A 27,631-nucleotide genomic window follows, 5' to 3' on the forward strand; every position below is an offset into this window, starting at 1 on the left:
CCCTCCCTTAGGCTAGAAGCACCTCAGTAGGAAGGACTGTGATTTTTAACTTCTGTTGTACGTTTCCAGACACACAGTACAGTGCTGTCACACAGTAGGAGCTCAATAAAAGCTGTAAGTGAACTGCCTGTGGAATAGTGGGATAATAACAAACCAGAACACCTAAGGCTCACAACTGGGCCAAACTCATGGTCCATTCAGTCCAGGAGGATTCTGTCTCCAAGAGAGGCATCAGGATGCTTGAAGGAGCCAGATGGTAATCCCTAGGTGTCTGCCTTCCTGGTTTTAGGATGGTTCAACCACTTTTTTTAATGGTATTTGTTTAGCACTTTCTATGTGTCAAGCACTGGTCTAAGCACTGGAGTAGATATAAGTTTGTCAGGTTGAACATAGTCCCTGTCCCAAATGCAGCTCACAGTCTAAGTAAGAGGGAGGAGGATTGAATCACCATTTTACAGTTGAGAAAACTGAGACACAGAGAAGTTAGATAATTTGCCCAAGATCACACTGCAAACAACTGGCAAATCCGGGATTAAAACCTAGGTCCTTTGACTCCCAGACCCATACTTTTTCCACTAGGCTTCTCTAAAACTATAAGCCACTTTGTTAATTGTAGTAATAATAATAATAATAATGATCTTCTTTAAAAGGCTTGCCATGTGCTAAGCATGGTACTAAACATTGGGATCATACAACATAAGCAGTTCAGGCACAGTTGTTTTTCACATTCACTTTGTCCTCCAGTTTTCTCATCTGTAAAAATCAATCAATCAATGGGATTTATTGAGTGCTCACTATGTGCAGAGCACTGTACTAAGCCCTTAAGGTGGGTAGACAAGATCTTTGCCCATAAGGAACTTACAGTCTACCTGGGAGGATACAGACATTAAAATAAATTACAGATAAGGGTGGTGTGAATATCAGGTGCTTAAAGGGTACAGAGCAAAGGGCATAGGTCACACAAAAGGGAGGGGAGTAGGGGAAATTAGTTTGGAGTAAACTGCAAACTCATTCTGGACAGGGATTGTGACTGTGGGCTCTGTTATATTGTACTTTTCCAAACACTTAAGACAGTGCTCTGCACACAATAAGTGCTAAATAAATGCCATTAATTAATCTTTTACAGGTGAGGAACTGAGGCACAGAGCAATGAAGTGACTGGCTCAAGTCACACCACAGACAAGTTTGTTTTGTTTTATGGTTCGTGTTAAGTGCTTACTATTTGTCAAACACTGTTCTAAGCGTTGAGGTAGGTACAAGTCAGGTCCGTCAGAGTCTGTCCCACATGGGGTTCACAGTCTTAAGTAGGAGGGAGAATATGTATCGAATCCCCATTTTACCTCTGAGGAGGAACAGAGAAGTTAAGTGGCTTGCTGAAGGTCAGATAGTAAGCAATTGGCAGAGCTACTGGCAGAGTCAGGATTAGAACCCAGGTCTTCTGACTCCGAGGCCTGTGTTCTTTCTTCTAGGCTATGTTCTACCTCTCCAAAAGCTCCCTGAGGCTGCCCCTTGTCAGCTGTGTGACTGTGGGCAAGTCACTTCACTTTTCTGGGCCTCATTTCTCTCATCTGTAAAATGGAGGTGAAGACTGTGAGCCTCACGTGGGACAACCTCAATCCCCTGTATCTCCCCCAGTGCTTAGTACAGTGCTCTGCACGTAGTAAGCGCTTAACAAATACCAACATTATTATCTTACAGGGAGCACAAAAGATCTGCTTGGATAGTTAGGAAAGCCAAGGGGTTGAGAGGGCCTCAGTTGGTCTGCAGAAGAGGCTGGATGTGGAGCCAGGAGTCGGAATTTAAGTCTGAGGGGATGGTCAAGTCCCCTAGAAGAGGGATCACTCTCCCACACTATCAGCCATGAAGAGTCAATGCTCCTTCATCCCTTGCCTGAGAACAGATCCCTTTCCAAGTCCCCACCAAAGAGGCTGCCCCCTCTTGCCGGCCCAAGAATTTGCTCACTTTATATTTTTAAGGTACTTGTTAAGCACTTGCCAGGGACTTGTCAGCACTTGCCTATGTGCCAAGGACTGTACTAAGTGCTTGGGTAGCCACAAGCTACTCAGGTTGGACACAGTTGAAGGCCTACATGGGGCTCACTACCTTAACCCCCATTTTCTGGATGAGGTGACTGAGTCCCAGAGAAGTGAAATAGTTGCCTAAGGCCACACAGCAGGCAACTGGTGGAGCTGGGATTAGAACCCACTTCCTTCTGATTCCAAGGCCCATGCTCTATCCAATAAGCTAAGCCACTTCTCACCTCTGAGTCCACACCACTGAGTTGTTTTCAGTGGCTCCCGAGCCTTGAAGCCAGTCACCATTCATTCATTCATTCATTCATTCATTCATTCATTTGTATTTATTGAGCACTTACTGTGCGCAGACCACTGTAGTAAACACGTGGGAGACTACAATACAACAATAAATAATCTGCTTCTCTAAAACTAGGTTGACTTTAACATCCTCTTTACCTCTCAAATTCAAGTGCATCTTTTTTTTTCTTTAGCCATAAGTGGGCCCTAAAATGGTAAGGCCTGGTGAAAAGACCATGGGGCTGAAAGTCAGGAGACCCAGATTCTAGTTCTGCCTCTCCCACTTGCCTGCTGTGTGCAAATCACTTAACTCTTTGCTTCAGAATTTTCCACATATATAAAATGCAGATAGACAACCTGTTCTCCCTCCCTCCAGGTCTGTGAGTCCAGTGCAGGTCAGGGACCATAGCATAACACTTAAAGCCACTTTCCTGGTGTGTGGCATCAGTGTGAATGACAGACACCCTGCCCTAAGCAGCTTCCAGGTAGAAAGGGGAGAGCAGACCGATGGACCCCAGCCACAGGAACAGACAGACCCAGCCTGAGAATGAGGGTGTTTAGAGAAGCAGCATGGCTCAGTGGAAAGAGCCCAGGCTTAGGAGTCAGAGGTCATGGGTTCTAATACCGGCTCCGCTATCTGTCAGCTGTGTGACTTTGGGCAAGTCACTTAACTTTTCGGTGCCTCAGTTACCTCATCTGTAAAATGGGGATTAAGATTGTGAGCCTCACATGGGACAACCTGATTACCCTGTATCTACCCAGCGCTTAGAGAAGTGCTCGGCACATAGTAGGCACTTAAAAATATCAACATTATTATTAGTGGAAGTGTGTATCGATCAGCGACAGTTCTGGAGAGAGGAAGAGTGTGCAGGGGCAAGTTTCATCATGAATGGCTTCCCAGAGGAGGGGGTCTTGCCTTGGAAACTAAACAGAAGGGGAGGGATGCGGAACAGGAGATGAATAGTCTCACCACATCAGATAGAAAGATGCATTGCTTCTCCGGGCCTCAGTTTCCACATTTGTAAAAATGGGGAGAGAACACCTTTTCTCCCTCTGTTTAGACTGGTAGCCCAGCATTGGCTGCATCCAAACCACTTATAGCTACCCTCATTTTCAGTACAGCACTTGGTACATAGTAACACTTAACAAGTATTACAGTAGGTGTTATTATTATTACATTTGCGTCCACCATGCTGATGGGATGAAGGCTGACCGGCCTAGCCACAGGCCCAACCAATCAATCGATAGCATTTATTGAGCACTTACTGTGTGCAGAGCACTCTACTAAGCGCTGGGGAGAGTACAATCCAAAAGAGTAGATAGATGCAATCCCTGCCTACAAGAAGCTTATAATATACAGGAGGCAATGGGGTCCCCTCAGAAGTAGCCAGAGCTGCTCCTGAGGTAAATGAAAGCAGGGCAGAGGGCATAAACTCCCCAGAACCCACCCCCCAGGACCCAGATGCCCATCTTGGACAGCCATATGGTTACTGCCTGCTCTAGCGCTGCGCTCCCAACCCTCTCCTCCTCAACTCCCTCCCACAGGTGAGCCGGGGGTTGGCTCTGTCCGGGAGTGCGGGAGGAAGGGAGGGGTGGCGTGCCCATCGAGGCTTACGCTGTAGATGCTGGCGAAGTAATTTCCAGCTATCAGATCATCCCTTTCATAATGTCCAGAGTTTAATTACGTGGAGAGCAGAAAGGGAAAGGAAAGAATAAACCTTCAACCTTCTCTATTCAGCCTACCTGTTCCCTGGAGTAGTTTTGATTTATCTCTCAGAAGCTATGTCCATAGCTCTGGCTGCAATGCGCCATGTTGGAGGGGGCTGAGATTTTTCCCAGTCAGACACTGACCTCCCGAAATGGGAGAGTGGGGGGATAGAGGAGTGGCCTTTCTCCTGAGCCTGAGTTTGCTCGACTGGACCATCCTCTTAGCCCCTCCACATCAATCACACAACCACTCAATGGTATTTATTGAGCACTTACTGCGCGCAGGCACTGTGCTAAGCGCCTGGGATATAATATAACAGAGTTGATACATACATTCCCCACCCACAATGAGCTTACTGTCTAGAAGGATGCCTGCCTTATCACTCCAGCACTCACCTGCCTACCTATCCACCTCCCAGCTTCCTTCTATCTGTGAGTCAGAGGACTTGGGTTCTAATCCTGTCTCCACCACTTGGCTGTTGTGTGGTCCTTGGGCAAGTTACTGATTTCTCTGAGTCTCAGTTTCCTCACCTGGGGACTTAATAGTGGTTCCCCTTCCTCTTAGATTGGGAGCCCCATTGTGTCTGATCTGATTAACTTATATCTAAGCCAGTGCATTGTCCAGTGCTTGGAATATAGTAAGTGCTTAACAAATACCACAGTTATAATGATTATTGCTACCTGTAAATTATATGCTCCTTGAGGGCAAGGGTTATGCCTACAAATTCTATCGTACTCCTCTTATCACTCGGTACAGTGCTCTGCATACAGTTGGCTTTCAGTAATATGGTTGATATATGGATTGGAAAATCCTTGAGGGCAGAGAGAGTGTCGACCAACTCTATTGTATTTTACTGTCCTGAGTGCTTAGTATAGTGTTCTGCACAGGGTAAGCTCTCAGTAAATACCATTGATCCCTGCAGTGGCACATACAGACAATGAGAGGATTTTAAACAAATGCCCCAGTGTGTGAGAGAGGCTTATGAGATCATCCTCCAAGAAGCCCTTCAGGAGGAGGAGAGAGAGACTCAGCATATAGCTCAGGAAAGACCTCCACTAAAATGGGAGGGGAAGGGGGTACTTGCATTCTCGCCCAGGACAGAGTGAGAAGATCATTCATAGGCACTCTATGCCCCAGCACACACATGGTCATGGTTGATTCTTAGAAGGGGCACTTGAGGAGGAGGAGGAGGAAGAGAAGATGTCAGAGGAGGAATATGATGAGGAGGAGGATAAATTAATTTCCAAACTATCACCCAAAGACCAGGAAAGAGCACGGGCTTGGGAGTCAGAGATCTAATCCTGGCTCTGCCACTTGTCAACTGTGTGACTTTGGGTAAATCACCTAATTTCTCTGTGCCTCAGTTACCTCATCTGAAAAATAGGGATTAAGACTGTGAGCCCCACGTGGGACAACCTGACTATGCTTAGAACAGTGCTTGGCATGTAGTAAGCACTTAACAAATGCCATCATATACATATATATATATATATATATCTGCCTCTGGTGAGCAGCAGGTAAAGTATGGTGGGAGAACCATTCCAGGGCTTGTTTCAAGTCAAACCGGGGAAGGCTTGAATTAAGAGGGTGTCGGCAGCCAATTAGACCACCTCCATCAACTAATTAGCACAGTTGTTCTTGAAAGGATTTGGAGGTGGGGCCAGGCCTCGCAGAGAACAGAGTCATCAGGGATGGGGGGTGGGTCCTTTGAGGAGCCAGCTCTCAGGTGCTTCAAGGTGGAGGGAAGATATATCCACCAGGCTTCGGGGCTGCGGGATCAGGGCCAATGAGCGTCAGCTCCGGTGTCCTAAATGAGCTCCGATGGTCTGTTTCTGTCCATCCCCCGGCCTGGGCCCTGGGACTCTCTGGACTGCACCATGTCCATTTCATTTTGATAGGTAATACTTGCAGGGAGAAGCCAGACAGATGGATGAAAAGAAGCCAGACAGATGGATGATAGGGTAGGGGTGTGTGCGTGTGTGTATGTATAGTGAGGGGCATGTGGGTGGATGTCAGTGGGTGGGTGTGAAAACGTGTATGTGTGTGTTTTCGGGGTGGGTGGTAGGGGGAGTGTGGGTGGATATGGGTGGTTGGGTGTATTCGTGTGTGTGTGTATGTGGTAGGGGGAGTTTGGGTGGATGACTGTGTCCACCCCTGTGTGAGGTGACTGAGGTTGTGTCTTTGTGAGACTGTGTGCATGTTTGAGTGTGTGTGTGTCTCAGCATCTGTGTTTTGTTTTTTTTGTGAGAGATGAGTGTAGGTGTTTTGACTAAAAAAGACCATACCCTGTCACATGCGTTAGTGATTCCTAAGCACAAATCTCCCCAGGATGGCTTTACCAGAGTGGCTGAGGTCAACAATCCCCAACACACCCCACAGGACTGTGTCAGTTCATGTCCTTCCCCTCCTGTCCCCTCCCCACCCATCAACCCAGGTCCCCCTGAGCACCAGCTTGGGATCTCAGCACAAGCTCACACACACACGTCCACACACACAGACACACATGCAGACGCACACACACACTGCAGTGCAGCAACCACAGAGAGACGTTGGGCACCAAATGGGTTTCTCTATTGGAACGCTCCCTCTCTCTGCAGGTAAAATCTTCAGCGGGCATAAATGTTATTTTCAAGGACGCCGATCACAAACAGAAATTACAGAAATGATCTGAGCAGCAGGACAGACTTTTGGCATGCTTACAAAACAATGTCAAAAACTCATTCAGAGGCCACATCTGTGAGAAGGCCCAGGGCACTGGAAGCTCTTTTCCAAGTGAGACAAAGTGTTTGAGACCTTGGTTTGAAAATTAAGATTTTTTTTTCCTGTTTTTTTTGCCATGTCTTTGTTGGTTTCTCAAGTGAGCTAGGGAATGGGATAAGGTTGAAAGCGGGAGGAGAGGAGAAGGAGAAAAAAGAAAAGGACAAGGAGGTGGAGGAAGAGATTGATCTTTTCCTGAACTGAGGCCCATTCTGGTTCATTCATTCATTCAATCCTATTTATTGAGCACTTACTGTGTGCAGAGCACTGTACTAAGATGTTGGAAAGTACAATCCAGCAACAGACAAAGACAATCCCTATACAACAATGGGCTCACAGTCTAGAAGGGGGAGACAGACAACAAAACAAAGCAAGTAGACAGGCATCAATAGCATCAAAGTAGAGAAATAGAATTATAGATATATTCATTTCCAATGAATGTGCTGGGCCTCTCACCCTCTCTGGGACACAGTTTCTCCCCCTGTATGATGGAAAGAGGCAGACCTTCTCCTTTCTTCCCCTCCTCCTCCTCCTCCTCTGATGATAATATTGATTACTATAGATTACTATGCTTGATACTATGTCAAACACGGCACCGGAGTAGGTACAAGGTAATCAGATTGCACACAGTCCCTGTCCCACATAGGACTCACTGTAGAAGGGAGAACAGGTTTAGAATCACCATTTAACAGATGAAGAAATTAAAGCACAGAGAAGTAAAGAAGTAAAGTTACCTGCCCAAGGTCACACAGCATACTGCTTCCCAAGCTCAGGCAGGATGGGAGATAAGCAGGGTAAAATGTGGGCTGATCTTTGCGCTCCCTGGGGATCAGGTAACACACCTCCCCTATGCCTCTCTCTGTGCAGCTTATCATTATCAATGGTATTTATTGAGCACTTACTATGCACTGAGCACTGTACTAAGCACTTGGGAAAGTACACTACAACAGAGTTGTTAGGCATGTTCCCTTCCCACAATGAGTTGGGTTCTTAAGCAAGTCACTTCACTTCTCTGTGCCTTTTGCCTCACCTGTAAAATAGGGATTAAGGCTGTGAGACCCATATGGGACATGGACGGTGTCCAGTCTGATTATCTCACATCTGCCCCAGTGCTAAGTATAGTGCCTAGCACATAGTAAGTGATTAAATACCATTTTAAAAAAGAGCTTGGAGTCTAGAGGGGGAGACTAACATTAATATCAATAAATCATTTTTAATGTGTAATTTGTAGCTATGTACATAAGGGCTAACCCAGGGCTGCCCTCACTCTCAGGGGTGAGGACAGTAGACCACCAATTAGAGTTTCTTTGAAGCTTTGGCAGCCAGGAGACAATGGACACGCCAAATTTCAGAGCCTTAAGTGATGCAAAGCGCTAAGGGTCCCTCCCTCAACCCTCCCCATCAAGACCATGCTATCAGTGGGGACCCTGTCATAAAAATCAATCAAGCTGTGATATTTGAAAATTGAGCACTTACTGTGGGCAGGGAGCACTGTACTAAGTATATGGGAAAAGAAGTAGACATGCTACCTGCTCTTAAGGAGTTTATAATCATCATAATATTTATGGTAGTTGTTAAACGTTTACGGTGTGCCAGGCACTGTACGAAGCACTGGGGTGAATACAAGCAAATTGGGATGGACACAGTTCCTGTCCCAAGTGAGGCTCACATTCTCAATCCCCATTTTACAGTTGAGGTAATTGAGGCCCAGGGAAGTGAAGTGACTTGCCCAAGGTCACACAGCAGACAAGTGACAGAGCTGGGATTAGAACCCATGACCTTCTGACTCACAGACCCATGCTTATGGCTGTAGAGGCCCAAAAGGAGTCAGACAGCGAGCTTTAGGGGATTAAACTATCATCCATTCCTCCAGTTGATTCTTGGAGTCTTATGCTTTCTATGTTTTCTGTGGGGGGGAAGACAGTGCATGCCTTCTGACAACAAATAGCCAAGAGAGATTAAGAATGTGGGGAAAGGGTAAGGAAGGAGAAGATAAAATTTTGAAAATGTGGGTGGGGCAGAGTAGATTTTTTTTTTTTGAGTGGTATTTGTTAAGCACTTACTATGTTCTAATTCCTGTACTGAATACTGGGATAGATACAAGATAATCGGGTGGATCAAAGTCCCTTGCCCCACATAAGGTTTACAGCTTTAATACTCACATTACAGATGAGGTAACTGAGGCATACAGAAAGACTTGCCCAAGGACAGTGAGCAAAAAATGACTCTCGGCCCCTGTTCTTTCCCCTAGCCTGTGCTGATTCTTTCCTGCATCTTCTCTCTTCTCTTCTTACCAGGGACTTTCCTCCTAATCACCCCTGACCCTCTTCTCGCACCGTATTTAAGCTATTTTCCCCATTCCTGGGAGTGCACACAGTCCCCGCCCCACACAGCAGTCACTGTAGAAGGGAGAACAGGTTTAGAATCCTCATTCAACAGATGAAGAAATTAAAACACAGACAACTTAAGTGACTTAGCCAAAGTCACACAGCACACTGCTTCCCAAGCTCAAGCAGGATGGGGAGATAAGCAGGGTAAAGTGTAAGCTGATCCTTGAGCTCCCTGGGGAACAGGTAGCATGCCTCCCCTACACTTATCTCTGTGCAGCTCCTTATCATCATTATCACTGGTATTTATTGATCACTTTCTGTGTGTTGAGCACAGGTTTTACAAATGGTGGGTGCTATTCATTCATTCAGTAATATTTATTGAGCACTTACTTTGTGCAAAGTACTGTACTCTGCACATGAGCACTGTACTAAGTGCTAAGTGTTATGTGAATAAATGCAAGAGAAGCAACTCTCCCGGGTTTGGGGCCAGGGCTGAGGTGGCCAGGGGATGGATTCTGGAGGAAGCTGGTGTGGATGAAGAGTATTTTAAAGTAAGACCTGGATAGTGGAGTGGTGGGGGATTTTGGGTGTGGTCTGGGGGGAACTGAGAAACACAACTCTGGTCTGGATCCCTCGCAGTAGCAGCAGGCATTTTGTAGCATCTTGCTTATTGACCCAAATCTCTACCCCGACCCCTCCATCCCTCTCTTGCCTCTCCCATCCCTTCTTCTGTCTTTGCTCACTGGGCTTCCAAATTATTGGTAGAATGGAAGCTACTTGTGGGCAGGGTATAAGTCCATCAGTCATTCAATCCTATTTGCTGAGCCATTACTGTGGGCAGAGCACTGTATTAAGTGCTTGGTAGAGTACGATGTAACAATACAACAGACACATTCCCTGCCCACAAAGGGCTTACAGTCTAGATGGGGAGATAGACATTAATATGAATAAATAAATTACAGATATGTACATAAGAGCTTTGGAGCTGAAAGGGGGACGAATAAAGGGAGCAAAGGGTGATGCTGAAGGGAGTAGGAGATGAGGAAAAGTGGGGCTTACTGAGGGAAGGCCTCTTGGAGGAGATGAGCCTTCAGTAAGATTTTGAAGGCGGGGAGACTATTCACTTTTGGATATGAGAAGGGAGGAATTCCAGGCCAGAGGCAGGATGTAGGCGAGAGGTCGGTGGTGAGATATAGATGAAATTGAGGTACAGTGAGGAGATTGGCTTTAGAGGAGCCAAGTGTGTGGGCTGGGTTGTAGTAGGAGAGTAGCCAGGTGAGGTAGGACGGGGCAAGGTGATTGAGTGCTTTAAAGCTGATGGTGAGGAGTTTCTGTTTCATGAGTAGGTGGAATACATCATTTTCTTAGTCTCTACTTCCCAAGTGCCTTGCACCGTACCAAGTAGATGCTCATTACTACTACAACTATCATAGATGCTACTACTAATTATACTAATGATGACTGTGGTATTTGTTACATGCTTACTATGTGGCAACCACTGTATTAAGCAGTGGGGTAGGTACGAGATGATCAGGTCCCACATGGGGCCGGCAGTCTAAGTAGGAAGGAGAGCAGATATTGACTCCCCATTTTTCAGGTGAGGGAACTGAAGCAGAGACAAGTTAAGTGACTTTCCCAAGGTTGCAGAGCAAATGAGTTGTTGTTGCTGGGATTAGAACCCAGATCCTCTGACTCCCAAGCCTGTGCTCTTTCCACTAGGCCAGGCTATTAATGCTACTACTACTCATTTCTAGTCCTACTAACACTACTTCCACCAATATTACTATTACTAATAATTATTATTATGGTATTTACTTAGTATGTGCCAGGCACGGTTCTAAGAGCAGGGGTAAATACCAACAAATTGGGTTGGATACAGTCCCTGTCCCTCGTGGGGCTCACAGTCTCGATCCCTATTTTATAAATGAGGGAACTGAGCTACACAGAAGCAAAGTGACTTGCCAGGTCACACAGCAGACAAGTGACGGAGCCAGGATTAAAACTCATGACCTTCTGACTCCTAAGCCTTTGCTCTATCCACTATGCCTGCTGCTTCTACTACTACTACTACTACTATCTCTACTCCTCCTACTTCTACTATTACACGTTAACCAAAAGTCCCAAGTTGAGGTAAATAGAAGCTATTTCTGGATGAGGAATATCATCTCCAGTTTTTCCTTCCTTCTTTCTTCTTTGTCTCACTTCCTAGTATCCCTCTTCCTTCTCCTTTTCCCCTCGGGTGGCCATCACCTGGTTTTACACCAGGCAGTCCAGTATTCAGCCATGCCCAGCATAGATTTGGTACTGTCACTTTTGTGTGTGCCATTTTCATTTGAAGCACCCAACCTCCCTCCGTCTCAACTCCCACCTCCAAGTTCATATTTATTGAGCACTTATTGTGTGCAGAGCACTGTACTAAGCGCTAGGGAAAATTCAATACTGAAATAAGTGGCAAGTGGCTCCGAGTGGCAGGGAGCCAGTCACAGATGTCCTCAGAGAAACTCCTTAGGTTCAGGTGGACTCTGATGGACTTCCGCTATTGATGTGCACGATATCATTCCATTACCCGTAATGCATATGTTGTCACAAATGTCTACATGTCCTCTATCTTAAGACCAGCCATACTTTCTCCCCACTACCCCCAAAGGTCACAAGTCCTTTGAGAAGCAGCTCAGCATAATGGATAGAGCATGGGCCCAGAAATCAGAAGCACATGCCTTCTAATCCCAACTCTGCCACTTTGTCTGTTCTATGTGACTTGGGTAACTCACTTCACTTCTCTGTGCCTCTGTTACATCAACTATAAACTAGGGATTAAGACTGTGAGTCCCAGGTGGGACTCATATGGTTAGTTTAGAATTTATAGTGCCTGGCACTTAGTAAGCATTAACAAATATCATTTTAAAAAACATCCTGTTTCCTTAATTGGACCAAAATACAGGGTAGTCAGTCAATCAATCATATTTATTGAGTGCTTACTGTGTGCAGAGCACTGTACTAAGCACTTAAAAGAGTACAATATAACAATACACAGGCACATTCCAGCCTACCAGCAAGAAATGAAATTGGGTTGCTGGTGGAAGATCCCCAGGGACCAAAATGAGAAGACAGGAAAGAGAAGGTGATGCTTAATGCTGCATTGTGTTAACATAATGTCCTCTGGGTAGGCAGTGGGCTGCCCTTGAAGCTTTTTAGAAAAGCATGCTCCAACCCAATCCTTTAGCAGGATGTTGATGAAGCCATAGTCCTTTCAGGACCCATCCATGCAAAGAAATGCACGGAGAATGGGGCAGGAAGAGAAGTCTGGGTTGGAGGTCTCGTGTCTGGCTTTGATCCTCATTCTCCATTTGTCTTCACCTGGGGTGGTTGTTGAAATAACATCCAAAAATGCACCCATCAACCAATCAACAGTATTTACTGAGGGCTTACTATAGGCAGAGCATTGTACTAAGTATGTGGGAGAACATATCTGAACTCAAGAGATGCTGGGATCCTGGCACTAAAGATTCAAAAGGAGGAAGTCAGTGAATTGGGAAAAGCACAAGACTTGGATTGCCCCAACTCCAGGGAGGAAAGTTTCTAAAGGTCAAGGGGCTTCAGTTGTGGAGTAGGAGGGATGAGGGTTTGGAGACAATCAAACAGGGCATGGAAAAAATAATGAGGGCATATCCAACTGCTCTTCAAGCCAAGAAGCCAGCTGATGTGGGAATTGGCAAATGCCAAAGCCCGAATACACAAATGTTTCTACATCAACACCACTGCTACAAGAAGCCCAGATAGTAACTGTGCATGGGAACATTTGGTGGCTACTTAGTCCCATGATGAAAATGGCATCTCTGAGACCATGCAATGGGAAGAAAATAAACAGAAAAAAGTATAGTAAATCACTTAGGGAGTGACATTTACTTTATTCATTCATTCATGCACTCTATCATATTTATTGAGCACTTACTGTGTGCAGAGCATTGTACTAAGGACACAGCAATTACCTGAAGGAATTCAGAGGGGGGTCTGAGGAACTCCTGGTGAAGTGCAACCTGTTATTAAAAAAAGACACTAAATGGAGGACTGGGCAATTGTCAATTAATCAGTAATATTTACTGAATATCTACTCTGTGCAAAGCACTATATTAAGTACTTGGTAGAGTATAATGGAGTTAGTAGACAGAATTCCTTCCCTCAAGGAGCTTGCTTTCTAATTTACAAGATTGTCCATGTAATGCCCATTTACAGACGGCTTCCGGAGATTATGCTGGGTGTGTATTTTTAAAATTGAGTAATCATAGGATTGGCAGAAATATGCAGTGAGGAATAGAACTGGCTTAGATACAGGAAACATAGTGTTGGGGGTAAATAGCTATTTTTAAAGGTGGAGGGGTGTAAAGAGTGAAATTCTTAGAGGATTTGTGCTAGGAGCAGTTTTGTTTATCACCTTCATAAATGATCTGGAAGAACATTCAGTGAACTCTCCAAATTTGCAGATGACACAGCTCCTCCGGGTAGTGAAATGCCATGAAGATGGGGATAAACTGCTGGACCTCATAAAACTGAAATTATGAGTTGAAAAACGGCAGATGAGCTGCGATGTGAGTTAGCGTCTTATAATGAACCTAGGGAAATATAATCCAAATTACAGCTTCGTGATGATGGGCCTGGAGCTATCAGTCCTGACTCAGAAAAGGACTTTTTGCCTCTTTGTTGATCCTTTTTTTAAATGGTATTTGTTAAGCACTTACTATGTGCCATGCACTGTTCTAAGCACCGGGGTAGATACAAGCTAATCAAGTTGGGCACAGTCCTTATCCCACATGGGGCTCCCAGTCTTAATCCTCATTTTATAAATGAGGTAACTGAGGCACAGAGGTGTGAAGTGGCTTGCCCAAGGTCACACAGCAGACAAGTGGTGGAGTGGGGATTAGAACCTGGGTCCTTCTGACTTATGGGCCTGCACTCTATCCTCTAGGCCATTAATGATTGGTTCAATGTGCAACAGCAGCCAGCTGAATCCTGGGCCTCATCAGGACTGTGAGAGCGTTGTGGGCAGGGAATGTGCCTGTTTATTTCTGTATCGTACTCTCTCAAGCACTTACTACAGTGCTCTGCACACAGTATGTGCTCAGTAAATATGACAGTGAATGAATGAATAATGAGGAATTTTGCATGCAGTTCTGGCTTCCAAGCTATGTAAATCTTGTAATTACTAGGGGGAAAGCCCTATATAATGGGTGAGAGTAGGCACATTCCCTACCCACCACTCCACCTGGTCTTCTGGTCTGCTACCAGAAAAGCAGTTCCTAAATTCTGAAAAGCAGTTCTGTCTCTCTGCCCTACCTCTCTCCCCCACCACTCTCTCCCAACATCAGTCAGTCAGTCATATTTATTGAGCTCTTACTGTTTGCAGAGCACTGTAGTAAGCACTCGGAAGCGCACAACATAACAGAACCATTCTCTGTCCATCACAGGCTTACACTCTAGAGGACTCCCAGAGCCAGTGAGCAGGAGGGAAAAAAAGACCAGATTATCCAGGCTCATCCCCAACCTGACCCCTCTCCCCTGAAGTGCCCCAAGGTAGCCAGAGAGGCCTAGCCACCCAGCTTCCTCTCTGACCCTCCCCAACCCTCTGTGATGGGGAGAATCTCTTTTTTGCTTGAATGTCTCCTCTGAGACACAAGGGGGCAGGAGTGTCCAAGAGTGGGCAAGAGATTGGACAAGTAAAGTTTCAGAGAAAGAGGAAATGGAAGAGGAAGGAAGGAGAGGAGGAGGAGGAGGAAAAGAAGGAAGAGGAAAAAGAAGAGAAATGGGAAATGGAGGAGAAGAGGGAGGGAAGGAGAAGGAGGAGAAAAAAGAGGAGAAGGAGGAAGAGGGAGAGGAAAAGGAGGAGCAGAAAGAGGAGGAAGAGAAAGAGACTGAGAAAGGAGAGGAGGAGGTGGAAGAGGGAGAAGCATGAGGAAGAGGAAGGAAGTGAAGAAGGCAGAAGAGGAAGAAAAAAAGGGAGAGGCTCAGGGAAGGAGAAGGATGATGTGAAGAAGGGCCAGGAGGAGGGTCAGATGGACCAGCAGAAAGTAAGACTCCTTTAAGGACTCATTCTGCAAATGGGGTTGCTGGATTTCAGCCAGTCAGTTGGTCAATCAGTGGTATTTATTGAGCACTTAGTATGTGCAGAGCATTGTACTAAACTCCCAAGAGAGTACAATACAAGAGAGTTAGCAGACACATTCCCTGACCACAAGGTGATTACAGTCTAGAGGGGCAGAGACAGTTGTCCATGGAGCCTGACTAAAGCCATGCAGTTACTAGGTTCTTGGAAATTCCTGGCCATTCCCAGAGGCTGCCTGAAAGCTGTCCAGTTGGCTGGGTTTTCTCCTGAAGTGGCTGATGGACTTTGGGAGTTTCTCCCCTGTATGGAAGAGGGTTTTCTTTGCCAACTCAAAACCTTCTCAGAATTCATGAGTTGAGCATTGTAAGTCAAATCTGGAAGATCAGAGTAGTGGCTAGTTTCACCTGGAAGGAATCAACTTCCTGCTTTAGAAGGAAGCTTATAAGCTTGTTGTGGACAGGGAATATGTCTGTTACATTGTATTGTACCTTCCCGAGCACTTAATACAGTGCTCTGCGCACAGTAAGAGCTCAGTAAATACGATTGACTGACTCCCTGACTGACTAACCAGTCGGAAAAGCTTAGGAAGCAGCCTCCGTGGGCATTGTAGACATCTAATAACTCTCCTGGAATATCTCTCCACATCTCTCCTCTCTTCAAACCCTCCACTGGCTCCCTATGTCTCTTTGCATCAAACAAAAACTCTTTACAGTCGGGTTCAAGGCTCTCCATCATGTTGCTGGATGTCTTTGCTTAGTTGCTTAGGAGTTGCTGACACAGTGTGAGAAGCAGCATGGTGAAGTGGATAGAAAATGGGCCTGTGAGTCAGAAGGTAATGAGTTCTCATCCCGGCTATGCCTGTTGTCTGCTGTATGACCTTGGGAAAGTTGCTTCACTTCTCTGAGCCTCAGTCACCTCACCTGTAAAATGGGTATTGAAACTGTGAGCCCCATTTGGGACAGGGCTGGTGTACAACCCAATTTGCTTGTATCCACCCCAGCACTTAGTACAGTGTCTGGCACATAGTAAGTGTTAACAAATACCATAATAATAATAATAATTCAAGGAGCACCTCATTTTTGGAGAGATAGAGCAATCTTTGGCAATTTAAGTTATCTCTTCTCCCTAGAGTTTAGGCCCTGGGTCCCAAAAAGTTAGAACCCCTAGGGGACATCAAGCCCTGGAGTTCTCAAGTATCAATTACACTAGGCTATTCCCATTGTCTCAGTATAACTAATTCTATTGTATCCTTCCAAGTGTTTAATTCAGTGCTCAGGACAGGGTAGGTGCTTAATAAATGCTAATGATGGATTGATTCCAGCTAGGGACTATACTGCTGTTTACATGAGGCTGTTTAACACAGGGACTTTATGCTGTTTACACTGGGCTATTAATGGGAGTTAAGACTGTACCATTTTCACTGCATTGTTTACACTGGATTATTGAATACTGTTTAGTCCACACCGTGTTATTTACACTGGGTTATTTAACACAGAGGCTTCAAATTGTATTCCTGCTGGGATTTTTTCATAATTTAAGAGTTAGTCTTCTGTGAATAAAACCTTTCCACATAGCTGACACTTCTTTCTGAAGACTGGGCCTGTGTCCTGGATTGTCCCCCTTCCCTTCCACCCAAACTGCTACCACCCAAGCTCTGATCCTGCCTCAGCTAGACTAATGCATCAGCCTCCTCATGGGTCTTTCCGCCTCCAGACTCTTCCCCATTCCCATCTAAACTACACACTGCTGCACAGATCATCTTCCTGAAGCATCACTCGGCCCATATCTCTTCTCTCCTCAAAACCTCCACTGGCTTCCTGTGTCAGGCTCAAGGCTCTCCACCAACTAGCCTCACCATACCTATCTGCTCCCTTCACCCATTATTCCCCAACAGGCTGTCTTCATTCCTCTGAGACCAAACTTCTATATGCACCTCATTCCCAATCTCCCACCACCATCCTCTGATTCAAATTAGTCTCCTAGCTTGCAGCTCCCTCCCTCCCCACTCAAACAGACCACAGTTCTCCCCACATTCAAATCCCACCTAAATTCCCACCTTCTCCAACAACCTCCGCCTGCTAATTTCCCAGAACCCTGAGCCATATCATCCCTTCAGTCATCTTCAACACATATAAACCCGTTTATATGCTCTGCTCTGTTCATTTATTTTTGACCTTTCTATTTCTAAATATTCTTATATTTGTCTCCCCATTTAGAATGTAAGATCCTCAAGGGCAAGGAACATGCCCAATGAGCCCCGCAGGATTTGTATCCAACCGAATTCACTTGTATCTACCCTAGAGCTTAGAACATAGTAAGCATTTAACAAATACAGTTTAAAAAGGGGAACATGTTACTTAATTATTCTGTCTAGTAGTGTGCACAGCACAAAGTGAGCATTCAGTAAATGCTGTTACTACTACTTCTATTACTAGTGGTACTTTTACCGTGACCTGCTTACACCCCCTACAGGCTAGGAGGTGGGGCCTCGGCAGACAGGCTGGAGGTAGGATTGGGAAGACCAGGCCAGAATCTAGACCCCAGCTCTGAATCACAGAGGAGGACAGGCTCAGGGCTTTCTTCATCGAGAGCGCAAACATAGAAGTACCCGCGAGAGGAATTTTTTTTCCTAGAGAAGAGGCAGAATGTACATAATGTGTATAAATGTATATAATAATCATTAGCAGCGATTCAGCCTTCTGCTGCTAGTTTGCAAGATAAATTGCATTAATCAACACAATGCCTTCAGAACTTTTGGTGAATCATTTGTTATGTTAATTGGGCCACTTAAAGTAAACTGTCAATGTGCCGCCATCTTATACTGTCGAGCCGATTACCATTGTAGCTGGACCCCTTGCCTCCCATCCTCCACCAACTTTTCTTTTTTAAAAATAATATTAATGAGAAGAGTTATGCTAGTAACACGGCCCAAAGAAAACCCAGTATGAAGAAGGTGAGAAAGAGGGAAAGATAGGGATGTTGATCACCTTGAAGGAAATGGGCTAGTTCCTTAAAGGCCACCCCAAGGAGACATCTGTATCTTAGTTGCACGTTAGTCGCCTGTCTGTGAAGATCTTGTGGGTTGTGAGTTCCCAGTCCTGCCCTGCAATGAACCACTAGAGAAAGGTGCTGGGTGTGAGGTCCTGTAACCCTAGAGATCAGAACTCAAGAGGTCAACTGGTCCAAGCTCCTGCTCTCATTCTGGTGACTCTCTCATTGTCTGACAAGATGACCTAGTCCCAAGGGTAGGGGCTCCCCTTAAGTGGATGGAACTTCCTTTGTCCTGGGATATCATAGGTTTCCTCTGAAGGGAGGAGGAGGTGGGCAGGGTGCTCTGTGAGTTCCAAACTTGACCAAGAAGGAGAGGAGTTAGCTTGTGGTGGTTGTTGTCATTTAATTTTCTCTGCAGTGATGGAGAGGAGTATCCGGCTAGCAGGAGACTCCAAAAAGCTGAGTTCTAGTTCCTTCTCTGTCAGAATGGGCCCTGGGTGGTATTAGATAAATGATTTGACCTCTCTGAGCCTTAGGTTCCCCATCTGATAGCAAGAACTGCCCTCTTCCTACTTTCATTCATTCATTCATTCATTCAATGGTATTTATTGAGCGCTTACTATGTGCAGAGCACTGTACTAAGCGCTTGGAATGTACAAATCGGTAACAGTTAGAGACAGTCCCTGCCCTGTGACGGGCTTACAGTCTAATCGGGGGAGATGGACAGACAAGAACAATAGCAATAAATAGAATCAAGCTTCCCTGACTGAGGTCTGTAGATCGATTGGATAATGTCAGCATCAAAAGTAGGAGTATTAGTATAATTGATTTATGCTAATATCTGTCTCCCTTCTAGACTGTAAGCTTATTGTGGGCAGGGTATGTCTGTTTATTGCTATATTATACTCTCCCAAGCACTTAGTACAGTGCTCTGCACACAGTAAGCTCTCAATAAATATGATGGACTGACTGACTGACTGGTAATAGTTTTTAAGCACTTATTGTGTGCAAAGTACTATCCTTAGAACTGGGAAGGAATACACAGGTTGGCAATAGACATGGTCCCTGTCCCTTGGGGACTCACAATAAGAGTTTAAGTGGGGAGAAGGGATTGAAGGCAGACATATCAAGAGTGATAAAGCATTAAAACATAACCCAAACAAATACACAAAATGGGCACAAAGTCTTGGCAGGGATGGAAGAGTACAAAAATGTGCAGTGTTTGTGTGTGTATGTTTGTGTGTTCAAAGAGAAATAGAGGGAGAGAGAGAAAGAGACAGAGTGAAGAGACAAGAGAGAGAAAAGAGAGCAAGAGGTAAATAATAATAATTATGGTATTTGTTAAGCTCTTACTATGTGCCAGATACTGTACTAAGCGCTGGGGTGGATGCAAGAAAATTGGGTTGGACACAGTCTCTGTCCCACATAGGGCTCACAGTCTTAATCCCCATTTTACAGATGAGGGAACTGAGGCCCAGAGAAGTGAAGTGACTTGCCTAAGGACACATAGCAGCCTAGTGGCAGACCAGGATTAGAACCCCTGACCTTCTGACTCCCATGCTCGTGCTCTAGCCAATACACCATGTTGCTTCTCAAAAGAAGAGAGACAAAGTGAGAGGAAGATTCAGGGAGGAAGAGAGAAAGGGAGACCTCAAATACATCTATAAATGTGAGGCTCTGCCTTGAAATCACTGCCTACCAAGGGAAATCAGACTGAATTACCCAGAGGAACAAGGCCTTAATTCACAAAATTGTAGCTGTTGTTTGCAAACATCTAACCTCACAACACAAGAGACTGCTGTTTTGAACACACAGTGTAGCTGTCACTGTGGAAGGGCAGGGAATGTGTCCATTGATTCTGTTGCACTGTACTCTCTCAAGCTTTTAGTACAGTGCTCTGAACACAGTAGGTGCTCAATAAACACCTTTGATTGATTGATTGATTGAATGGGTGTCACATTAGTATTTTGAGTGGACACACACTCGTAAATGAACTTCATTCATCAGTGAATGAAGAAGCATGGAAAGCAACATGGCCTTGTGTAAAAAGCATAGTCCTGGGAGCCAGAGGACCTGGGTTCTAATCCCAGCTCCACCACATACCTACTGTGTGACCTTGGACAAGTCACCTTACCTCCTCTGGGCCTGAGTTCCCTCATCTGCAAAACAATGAGTAAATGCCTGTTCTCCCACCTGCTTAGACTGTGAGCCCCATGGGAGGACCTGATTATCTTGTATCTAACACAGCACTTAGGACAGTGCTAGACACATAATAAACACTTAACAAATACCACAATTATTATTGTTATCAGTCTACAGTATTTATTGAGCACTGACTATGTGCAGAGCATTAAACCAAGCACTTGGGAGAATACAGTACAACAGAACTGGCAGTCACGTTCCTTGCCTAATAATAATGATAGTAATAATAGTGGTATTTGTTAAGTGCTTAGGGTAATAATAATAATAATTATGGTACTTGTTAAGTCCCCTCTCAGGATCACACCTGCAGAGTTTCCAGTACTCTACCAGTCTCTACTATGGGAGGGAGAGTCAAGCAGAGGCATACCCATTCCATTCCTAGCTTGGGCAGTGGCTAGCGAGTGGAAGGCAATTGGCTAAAAGTCAAAACTCACCTGTGCTGGGCAGCAGGGGTATGGGAGAGAGTTGAGGGAGGAGGCTCAAGTTTACCGTGCAGAAGACGACAATGGTAAACCACTTCCGTATTCTTACCAAGAAAACTCTATGGATTCACTAACAGAATGACTGTAGAGGGTGGTCGGGCATTCTGGGAGAGATGTATCCATAGAGTCGCGATGAGTCGGAGACGACTCGACACCATAAGGCAAGACAAGACTTGTTAAGCGCTTACTATGTGCCAAGTATTGTTCTAAATGCTGGGGTAGATACAAGTTAATCAGGTTGGACACTATCCCTGTCCCACATGGGGCTCACACTCTTATCCCCATTTTACAGATATAGTAACTGAGGCCCAGAGAAGTGAAGTGACTTTGCCAAGGTCAGACAGCAGACATGTGGCAGAGCGGGAATTAGAACCCAGGTCCTTCTGACTTCCAGGCCTGTGTTTATCCACTAGGCCACACTGCTTCTTCTGGAGTCTTCTTTTGAATAAAGAACTGTACTGAGCAATGGGGAAAAATAGACAAAGGAGGAATTCACAATGTAAGATTAAATAGAGGCAGGTGCTAAACATATAAGAAGATAGAGCCGAAATAACCTAAAACCAGTGTAAAGGACAAGGATAGGGATAAATACAAAAACCAAGAGAGCAATAGGGTGCTGTGGCTAGAGGAGCAGAGTTCAGGCTCCTCAAAGGCTCAGAGTCCGCTGGTCACAACTGTGACCAGTGACTGTGACAGAGACAGCAGCCCCTCCGACCCGCCCAACATTCTAAGTCTTACGAGGGCCTAGGCTGCCAATCTGCTTGTGTTCTTCCCGCTGGTGCCAGGCAGACTGGGAGTGAGGGTCCATGATGGCACGGAGGGAGCAGGGAAAACTTCCAGGGATAGGTTGGGAGATCCAGGACGCACACTGCTGCTGCTTCTGACAAAGAAGCCCAAGCTAACCTTAGAGCACCTTCTCTAAAAATCTTTCCAGACTCTCTAATCAATCGTTGGTATTTATTGAGTGTTTACTGGGTGCAGAGCACTGTACTGAGCACTTGGGAGAGCACAGTACAATAGCATTAGTAGACACAACGTCTGCCCTCAAGAAGTTAGCTTAAAATCTAACAGACTGCCATCACACCCCCATGGTCCCTCCTTTGACCGAAGCCACTCTCCAAAACTACCCCTCCCAGTGCCACCCCCTGGGGGAGATATTCTCTAATCAATCAGTCAATCATTGGTATTTAATGAATGTCTACTGTGTGCAGAGCACCATACTAGGCACTAGGGAGAGTATAATGTAATCGACTTGGTAAAAAATAATCAGTGCCCACAAGGAGCTTACTGTTTAACAGATTGATTTTGTTTGAGGAATCTGATGGATTTTTGTGGGATTGTACCTTGCTCATCTTATGAGGGGTTGATTGGCATTTTTGAGATGGGTGGGGATGATGGTGAGATTGATGATGATGATGAAGATCTGAAGAAAGGGGAGTTGAAAGCTGCTTATCCCTTCCCGACTCCCTCACCTCATTCCCCAGAGTGTTTCCAGACCCTTTCAAAGGTGGAGAAACTGAGATGTGTGTGTGAGGGGAGAGAGGTGTGGAGGGAGATGTGAAAAAGTGCAGCATTGCCTAGTGGAAAATCAATCAATCATATTTACTGAGCACTTACTGTGTGCAGAGCACTGTACTAAGCACTTGGAAGAGTACAATATAAAAGTTGCCAGACACGTTCCCTGCCGACAGAGAGCATACAGTCCAGAGGGGGAAGTGCATGGGCTTGGAAGTCAGATGATCTGGGTTCTAATCCCAACTCTGCAACCTGCCTACTGCGTGACCTTGGCCGAGTAACTTCTCTGTGACACTGTTTCCTCATCTGTAAAATGCGGATGAAATGTCTATTCTCTGCCCCACCCCGCCCTTAGACCACGAACTCTGTATGGAACAGGGACTGTGTCCAACCAGATTATCTCACATCTTCCCTAGTGCTCAGTACAGTGCTGGTACATAGTAAGCGCGTAACAAATACCACAATTATTACTGCTTTGTTTCTCAGCCCAGGCCACTTCTCCCTAGATCATCTCCCTTCTCCTGGTCTTCCCCACTCCTCCTCGGAGTAGAGGGCAAACAGAGGATGGCATCTGTTTTAATAAGATCTAATAGGATTAGGCTATGGGGGATGAGTAATTCCTAGGGAAGGGGAGGGAGAGATTAGGGGGATCTAGATGGCTGTGAGTTTTGGTGGAGCCTGGGTATCCTCTGGGGAGGGGCACGATAGGGAGATCTAGGTGTTTCTTTTGCTGCTGCATCAGTAGTGGTGGTAATAGAATTTATTATGCACTTACTGTGTGCAGAGCAGTGTACTGAGCATGGGAATTAGACACGGTCAGCGGCTGCAGTTAGTTAGTTCCATCCCTGGATAACTCTCCATGGGACAATCCTGGAGATGCAAAGAATTTGGGGGAGATGGTTAGCAAGTGGATAGTGAGAGCCCTGGAGCATGGATGAGCCCAGCAGAGGTGACCTGAACTGGACTTCAAATGGAATAAGCCAGATTCTCCAGGACAGACAGCCCAGATCCTCCCCATGCAGCAGGTGGGGTCTGGACAAGACAGCATGGCCTAGTGGCTGGAGCACAGGCCTGGGTGTCAGAAGGACCTGGGTTCTAATCCCAGCTCCATCACATGTCTGCTTCATCACATGTTGACACTGGGCAAGTCTCCTAACTTCACTGTGCCTCACTAACCTTATCTGTCAAATGGGGATTAAGACTGCGAGCCTAATGTGGGAAAGGGTCAGCTTCCAACCTGGTTAGCTTGTATCTATCCCAGAGCTTAGTACAGTGCTAAGCACATATTAAGTGCTTAACAAATACCATAGACTAAAAAAAATAAATTTAAAAGACACTTTCCAAATTCTCTGGTTGGCAGGAATCATGGGCATCTCACCAAAATCATTAGAAAATGAAAGCACTGAACTCTCTAATCACTCAAGCAATCAGTGGTATTTATTGAGTACTTACTGTGTGCAGAGCACTGTATTAAGCATTTGGGAGGACAATGAAATCGAATTGGTAGACATAATCCCTTCTTACCAGGAGTTTACAGAGCCAGGATTAGAACCCAGGTCCCCTACCTCCCAGGTCCAAGCTCTTTCCCAAGCTGGGTTCAAAACCCCACAGCTGTCCCCTGGAAACCATCCCAGTCGCTTCCATGGTTTCCTTGCTATAGGCATTAACTGGTTCCTCATCCGTTAGCCAAGATCTCTCCCAGTACAGGTCAGTGGCACCTACATACAGCTCACATACTGTTCTAACCTGACATTTAACCTGGCGTTCCCAGGCCAGACATGAGAAGCTGCAAGGCCTAGTGTAAAGAGCATGGGCTTGGGGATCATTTTTCTACAAAAATGTTCTGAACATGTCACTCCACTCCTCAAAAAACTCCAGTGGTTGCCCATCCACCCCTGCATCTAACAAAAACTCACCATTGACTTTAAAAGCTCTCGATCACCTTGCCCCCTCCTACTTTACCTTGCTTCTCTCCTACTACAATCCAGCCTGCATGCTTCACTCCTCAATTGCTAACCTTCTCACTGTGCCTTGATCTTGCCTGTTTTGCTGCTGACCCCTTGCCCACATCCTACCTCTGGCCTGGAATGCCCTCCCTCCTCACATCTGACAGACAATTACTCTCCCCAGCTTCAAAGCCTTATGGAAGGCACATCTCCTCCAGGTGGCCTTCTCTAACTAAGCCCCCCACTTTCCTCTCCTCCCACCCCCTTCTGCATCACCCTGACTTGCTTCCTTTGTTCTTCCCCACTCCGGGCCCCACAACAGTTATGTACATATCTGTAATTTATTTATTTATATTAATGTCTCTCCCCTGCTCTAGACTGTAAACTCGTTGTAGACAGGGAATGTGTTCATTGTTTTATCATACTCTCCCAAGTGCTTAGTACAGTGCTCTACACAGAGTAAGCTCTCAATAAGTACAATTGAATTAACTGAATGAATGAATGAATGAATGAGTCTGAGGACCTGGGTTCTAATCTTGGCTCAGCCAATTGCTTGCTGTGCGGTCTTGGGCAAGTTATTTAACTTCTCTGTGCCTCAGTTTCCAAACTGTAAAATGGGGATTCAATCCTCCTCCTTCCTTCTTAGACTGTGAGCCCCATATGTGACAGGGACTATGTCAAACCTGATTAACTTGTATCTACTCCAGCAACTAGAACCGTGAATCACCCATGATAAGGGCTTAGCAAATGCCATAAAAAAGGCAGCCCAGCCTCCAACTCAGCAAGAGGAAGAACCTTCTCCCACCCCCACGACTGCCTCTTCAGAGTCTGGGGGGGGGGGTTCCAGGCAAAGGGACAACTTGTGTCCCTCCCAGCCTCTGCAGGTAGTGCTGGGCTAGATGGGATGGTGTGGGTTGTGAGGACAAAAGAAGAAATGGAACCTAAGGGTAGAGAGAAGGGTCACAGGACTCCCAAACTCAGGATACTGCAGAGGTGGCCTGCAGGAGGTCGTCTGCCGGCCTCCGGGCCTCTGGAAAGGTGATTGCCCTCTCACACCGGGACAGAGAGCATCTCCCCTATTTTGAAAGATCTCCGGAGAGATGGCTTTCTCGAATCCAACTGAAATCCCTCCTGCTGCAGTGCCAGCCTATAGGATCTTGTACTTCCCGAGAGGGCATAGAGCGCTCCCTCCCACTGGAAAGTATGAGTGCAAATTGAGAATTCAGAACCCAGGGAGCAGCAAGCGTCCAGAATTCAATTTCCCCCTGGAAAACGAGGGGAGCGTGTTGGGTGGAGGTGCTGGAGAAACAGTCTGGGCTAATGATCAGTGAAGCAATTTCCATTCCTGACACTTTCTTCAGTCGACAGATATTATAGAAATATCCTTTCAGCTTTGGAGGGTGATTTTTTCCCCCCTTCCTCCTCTCCCTTTAACAAGACAGAGATAAATCAGATTTATTCTTAATTCCTTTGCTATTAGGGTGTCTGAAATCGGTTATATTTCCATAAGGATTAACACTGACATATCCCTTGCCTGGATTCCAATTTAGGACCAGATCAAGGAGACGGGGAGAGGTGGGAAAAAAAATCAAAAAACAATTAATTCCAGCCGGTCAGACTGCTGATGGTTATTTGAGGAAGGTTTCCAAGAGCTTTATTATTGTTATTATTATTTATTTATTTATGCCGACTATATATCAGCTCAGACAGTCAATTAACCCCGGTTCCAGTTCCGAAACCATCCCAATATTCTATCTGTCGAGAGGAGCTTAGCCGCGGAATTCCGGCAAGGAGTGGTGGGAGGGAGTAGGGGGCAGGAAGAAAATGTCAACCCTAAACCCAGTGATTTCCCTCTGCAAAATTGTCTGAGTCTCACCGCTGACATGCTATAAATCTAGTCTCAGTTTGCAGGTGGGAAAAATGGTGTAAAAAAATTATAAAACCCCCAGAGGACCAGAGGATCCTGCTTTGGGGAAGGGTTCTTCTCCCCCGCTGTGGTAGGGAGAAGGGAGACAGGCCTGGAGAGAGGGCTGAAGTGTGAGAATCCAGATTGGGCAAGAGGAGGCTACTCCATGGAGTAGGACTGGATTAGGGGAAGAGTGACCCAGGGACAGATGTCCCAAGGGGTCTCCCGATGAGGGGGCACCAGCTCCACGGAGGTAAGGGGGCCCACAGCTTAGGAGGCAGGGCAGGCAGCCATAGCTGGCCCACTGCCCCTTGGAACCAGAAGAGGCTGAAAGTGGGCCGAGTTGTCTGCTCCAGAGTCCACCCCTCCTCAGTCTGGTCCCACTTGCTGCTGTGGTTTCTTCTCACTCCTAGAAGGCACGGGGGCAGGCCAGAGAGGTTCACCCTGCTCCAAGCACCCAGTGACCAATGGGGCCCAGCCAGAGAAGCTGTCTCATCCAGGGCCTGGCATCTACCAGGAGCTCTGGAGGACCTGGACTGGACCTTTTGGTTTTTTAATGACATTTTTCAAGTGCTTACTATGCGCCAGGCACTGCTCCAAGCATTGGAATCGTTACAAGGTAATCAGGTTGGACCCAATCCATGACCCACATGAGAATCACAGTCTTAGTCCTCATTTTATAGATGAGGTAACTGAGCCCCAGAGAAGTGAAGTGACTTATTCTAGGTCACACAGCGACAGAGCTGGTACTATAACCCATACCCTTCTGACTCCCAAGTCTGTGCTCTATCCACTAGACGACACTGCTTTTCTGGGAAGCCCCTGAGGGGTCAGTATGGACAGTGACCACACCACTTGTAATAATAATAATAACAATGGTATTTGTTAAGTGCTTACTATGTGCCAAGCACTGTTCTAAGCACTGTAATGCTAAGGTGGCCATTCTCTGTTGACGACAATCACATAGCAGCCGTTGACTCGACTGGCCCCTTTGGGACGGGTCCTTAGCTCCTGCCATGTGGCTAGTAATAATGGAGACACAGACCATGTCACTGCAGAAGGTCAGTATCCCCTCCTCGTCTCTTCCTCCACCCCCCCTGCCTTCTTTCTTCTCCATCACTGTGACAAAATGAAGGAGCCCACGAAAAATCCACTCTTCCACAGCCTGAACCCAGCCCTGTCTGGGAAAGGTAGAGAGCGAGGAGGGATGCGGGGAAGAGGAAAATGAAGAAAGGCAAGGGGAAAGGAGGCAGAAAAGGAGCATCTGAAGGGAGAAAGCAGCAGGGGGAGAGCTGGGAAACATAGCCGGCAAGGAGAGAAGTGAATCTGTGGGAAGGGGCAGTGAGTTTGTCTAAGATAAACTGTATTGGGTTTATTAACAAGTC

The 27,631-nt window shown here is 46.0% G+C and overlaps 1 protein-coding gene and 1 non-coding gene across 2 annotated transcripts in view; both read left to right on the forward strand.

Annotated features, from left to right (window-relative positions):
* The window catches only part of CELF4 (CUGBP Elav-like family member 4), a 601,922-nt gene that overhangs the window by 328,239 nt on the left and 246,052 nt on the right, over positions 1–27,631 (forward strand). The window lies entirely within an intron of this gene.
* On the forward strand, positions 20,684–20,821 carry LOC114810419. Its single transcript, XR_003758119.1, has one exon. It is a non-coding gene; the product is annotated as a small nucleolar RNA SNORA7 (small nucleolar RNA).

This window comes from Ornithorhynchus anatinus, chromosome 3, assembly GCF_004115215.2.
Source record: "Ornithorhynchus anatinus isolate Pmale09 chromosome 3, mOrnAna1.pri.v4, whole genome shotgun sequence".
Lineage (NCBI taxonomy): Eukaryota > Metazoa > Chordata > Mammalia > Monotremata > Ornithorhynchidae > Ornithorhynchus > Ornithorhynchus anatinus.